This window comes from Pristiophorus japonicus, unplaced genomic scaffold (genome assembly GCF_044704955.1).
Source record: "Pristiophorus japonicus isolate sPriJap1 unplaced genomic scaffold, sPriJap1.hap1 HAP1_SCAFFOLD_332, whole genome shotgun sequence".
Lineage (NCBI taxonomy): Eukaryota > Metazoa > Chordata > Chondrichthyes > Pristiophoridae > Pristiophorus > Pristiophorus japonicus.
In genome coordinates this window covers 144,949-150,000 of record NW_027253128.1, presented here as the reverse complement: position 1 = coordinate 150,000, position 5,052 = coordinate 144,949, and positions in this window count along the sequence as shown.

Genomic DNA, 5,052 nt, shown 5'->3' with positions numbered 1-5,052 from the left:
AGTGGGACATGGGAGACCGACACTCGGACTGGGAACGTCTGGATAATGATACCTACCGAACCATCATGGGGTCATCTGGCGGGGTAACGGTGTGCTGGGAGAAATGGTGGGTGTACGACCAAGGAATTTATTTGTGTGTGTGGGGATCCACTTGCGTGTGTTCAGAGGGGGGTCTCCATTGCTTTTTATAGGTGGTGGCAGGATGTCGGGGATGGGGTGGTATGGGATCGCAGCGGGGAGGCGTGTGTGATCCCCAATCCCCGGGTACCAGTAAATGCCACCGAACTTGTAGTTCGGTAAAGAAAACCCCCACCCACGGCCAAGCCCACCGTCCCACACCAGGGGGCCGGGTAATGGTTTAGTGTTTGTCCCTACCGAGAAACTATTTTATCAGGTGGTACACTACGCAGTGGCATCAGTGGTGCTAACTCTGTCAGAAGTCCGCCTACCTACGTGGTGTCCCCGGGAAACCGAGCTGTTATACCAGGCTCTGCTGCGGGAGATGTTCCGGAAGTTCTATGAACTGGACGTCGGGGATGTCAAAGTGACAGACTTGTATAAACAGTGGGACAGGGCCGAACCGGGCAGGCAGAGGCGTGGCACTTTAAATGACATTCTTACGGGGTTTAACACCGGGGCGTCCGCCATAAACAGTTTGGATAACATGCAGCTGGCCCTCCAGATAAATTAGTTAAAGAATCAGCTACGCAAAGTCCTGGGGGACGAGAATACCGTAGTGGGATCCGCGCTCCACGAAGAGGTGGCAATGACAGTTCACTTAAAGGAGATTATCTCTCAATTGGAGGCACAGGCCAGGGCTGTAAACGCCTTGATTCGGGAGGATAGAAACGCCTCCGATCAAGCCGCCCAAAATGAGGTGTGCGTGCTCTATGGGGCCTGGTTGCTGGGAGAGGGACGGAGTAACCTCGAGGATCTGAGACAGGGACAGGTCCCCTCCTGGATCAGCAACCAGCACTTAGCAGCACAGCACCCTTATGATAATGTTTTGAGACCTTGCCAACTTCGTGTAGCGACGGAAGCCGACCCGGTACCGGTGTACTGTGGAAAGTCAAATCATACCATCATGGGTGTGGTGGTCAGGATGACCGTGATGGGGGTGTCCCCACGACCAGCACCCCTGTACCGAGTGGAGAATGTGGGAGTCATTTGTGGAGGGGTGTATGGTCGATTCCAAGAGGTCCCACCTTATGTCACAATGTTGTCGCACACTGTGACAGGTACAGACCTCTCGGATTGTCGGAACAGGGGAGCACAGGTAATCCTGTGCCTCCAGCACTTGAACGTTTTTGCAAGGCCACAATGCGGGTTCAGCACAGCTGGGGTAGAGCCTATCAATTGCACAATGGAGGTAATGGCCCCTAACCACATGCCTCATATGTAGGCGGTGGGACATATTGTGTCACCACAAGTGCCCAACGGTATGAACACGGACCGGGAAGGTGGTGTCCAATACTGTACAGCAGCTTTTGCTTTAAACCCAGGGCAGAGGTTCAAGTGGCACACACCAGAATCACACCCATCCCTGAACCTTCCACGATTCACCTCACTGTACAAAACTACCTCAGCCATCTACAACAATATGTTGCCCAGTTTGGCTATCCCATTGCCCCACTACCTGAGAAACTTACAGCCCTCCTCCAGGCAGTGGATTTGTCTCAAAAACTTTTTTACACCATGGAGCAGAAAACTAAAATTCTAGCAGGGGAGATTGCCCAAATTAAACCCCCAGCATGGTGGGATTTGGGAATATGGACAGACATACCTGCATGGATCCGGGTGGGATCGCATGCCTTAGTAATCGGCCAACTCCTGATTGTTGCTTATCTGCTAGTTACAAGCTGTAAGCTCAGGAGAAAAAGAAAAAGAACGCAGTTCCTCAGGCTACTACACAGCCAGGAGAGCCGTTGCTAAACACTCAAGGTGTGTAAACAAAGCTTGACCGCGACACTTAGGTGGTTTTGTTATTGTCAGGGATGACCGCGTTTTTCATACATGGCTCCTGGGGAGTTTGCAGGGCAGGTTTCTTTGTTTTACTTTTGAGACCGAAATGAGACTCAATTTACAATTATTGCTGTAACCTTAAGTACATATATGTATGTTGCTGTCGTGTATTGTAACCTGTTGGATTTCTGTGTTTAGTACCGCGTTAAAAGGAATTACGATCTAAATCGACGGGATCAGTTTAGAAAGTTGGGCAATTTGGGAGACCTAGGGTTTTCTCACCACCCTAAACTTTGACACACTCGAGTGGTGTCTGACTGTGTCAGATGGGGGATTATGTAGGGGAGGACGAAAACCCCCTCATTTTACCCAGAAGGAAAAGGGCAGTGGGATCAGTCTGTGCTGTGAATTTAAACCGTTGGAAGGAAAACTTTGGGACACAAATGAATGGAGACCTCCCCCAGTGTTTGGACTCATAGGAAAGGGAATTTAATTTGGAACTATCTACCAGAAAGTTTGAAATCCTAAAGTGCACATGGAAGAAACAACGAACTTTAATCGAATTTGGGATTTTTTAAAAGGTGTATGTTGGGTCTGCAAGAAGAGGGGTGGAGTCAATATCAATAGGGCCAGTTTGGACATTGGAACTAATAAATTGTCTGGGAACTGTATACCCTCGAAACTTGCCCCTTGAAAACATCAGCATTTAAACAATGCCACATACATATTCCAACACCTTTTTATTAGGCATAGAAATATCTGACTCAGGCCAGACTAGCACAAGGGCTACAGGAGGCCAATGCAATCAACACCCACTCAAACCTTGAGTAGGTTAAGATCAGTGGGGAAAAAAAAACCTCAATCTAAAACTGCTGCATTTTTCAAAATCAAAAGTCCACCAATGAGAAGAATCGACTTCAGCAGGAGAGGCGGACTGGATAATCTGGCTATAAAAAAGGGGTTTCTGACGTAGTGAGGAAAGAAGTGATGATTTTCCCTGCCCTGGTGATTCAACAACCACAAACCCAAGCCTCTCGACACTGAAGGAAAACCAGTGTCCGAAAACACCGAAGATAGAAGAAACAAACCACCAGACTGCGGAAGGCACAGTAGTGAGTATAACCTCTGGTCCCCAGAACTCCCAACTCAGTTAGGCCAGGAAAGGTGGGAGGTTGGGCATTGTACTGCTAAACTGGTGTAAAGATTTTCGTTGGGTCCGTTTTAGTGGGATTTAGGGGGATTGTTTTGTTGGTGTATTGCTGTTTGTTGAGTTACACCTTGTCAAATAAATTGGAAGCCTAAAGTTCCTCTTGGAATCACCTTGTCTCAGTTCTATTGTATTACATCTCCTCATCGTGAGTCTTATGTCAGAACCGTGTAAGGGAAGCTCGGAGCGCCTCGAAAACGCTCAACTGTGTGTCACAGGCTAGGGATGAAGGGGTTTGGAGTGTTTGACACTCGCAGCTGCCTCACAGGCTAGGCATAAGCTGTGGGGACGCACAAGTCTCAAAACCCCCTTCATAAGCTGTGGACACAGTCTCTCCAGGGGTGCTCTTGCAGCACTCAGTGTACCTCACAGGCCAGGCATAAGCTGTGAGGGCAGAAGCCCAGAGAGAGACACCCAAGGTACAATAACCCTGTGAAAACCCCTTACAGCTGTTCAATCACACCCTTTCCCTTTCCCTTTGCTTTCCTTGAACCTTTGTTGGATTCTCTCTGTTCCATCACCATTCTCGGTCTTACTGCGTCGGTTAGTGCATAAAATGGTCATGTGACCAAATGCTCTCAGAACTCAACAGGAGCCCGATAATTTCAGCCGAACGTCACGCGCTGCTTGTAGCGCAAGATTGTGTGTGTGAGAGCAGTTATATCTTCAGATCCTCAGTGGGATTACTTATGGAGTGCACAGCTCGCAGTCTGGACGCAAAGCGCTCATATTTCCGCTCATATTGCCCAGTCAATATCCACCGTGAGTCTCTGTAATATCAAACGTAACATTCCTGAAAGCAAAGAGCTGTTTCCAAAACCGAAAAACGTGTACACCAAATGCACTATTTCTTCTTCACACTTCAGACTGCTCTTCCTCAGCGGGGACAATGCAAGAAATACACAGCCATCAACAATTGAATAATCGGTGTTTGTAACACAGTAGGAGGCCATTCTGTCCAGCACATATCTGCCAGCGGTTTGTTGGAGTAATCGAACACTACTCCCTCTGCTCTGCTCTCTCCCTCCATAGTCTTGTGTCTTCATCTGAGTCAAATATTGCTCACTTTTGCCTCAGAAGTTGCAGTGGTGTCTGCCTCAGGTACTTCCTGCAGTCAAGCATTCCCCTTCCCCAAAAATTCCTCCTGTAAAAACATCATTTATTATCTCCTCTTACTCTCTTAATGTTTGTATAAACAGTGGAATAGTGTTTCCAGATTATAGAACATAAAAACTTAAAAATAGGGGTAGGAGTAGGCCATACGGCCCTCGAGCCTGCTCCGCCATTTAATAAGATCATGGCTGATCCAATCATGGACTCAGCTCCACTTCCCCGCCCGCTCCCCTTATCCCATTATTGTTTAAGAAACTATTTCTGTCTTAAATTTATTCAATGCCCCAGCTTCCACAGCTCTCTGAGTCAGCGAATTCCACAGATTTACAACCCTCTGAGAGAAGACATTTTTCCTCAGTTCTGTTTTAAATGGGTGGCCCCTTATTCTAAGATCATGGCCTCTAGTTCTAGTCTCCCCCATCAGTGGAAACATCCTCTCTGCATCCACCTTGTCAAGTCCGCTCAAAATCTTATACGTTTCAATAAGATCACCTCTCATTCTTCTGAACTCCAATGAGTAAAGGCCCAACCTACTCAACCTTTCCTCATAAGTCAACATAGAAACATAGAAACATAGAAAATAGATGCAGGTGTAGGCCATTCGGCCCTTCGAACTTGCACCACCATTCAATATGATCATGGCTGATCATTCACCTCAGTACCCCTATCCTGCTTTCTCTCCATACCCCTTGATCCCTTTAGCCATGAGGGCCATATCTAATTCCCACTTGAATATCTCCAATTAACTGGCACCAACAACTCTCTGCGGT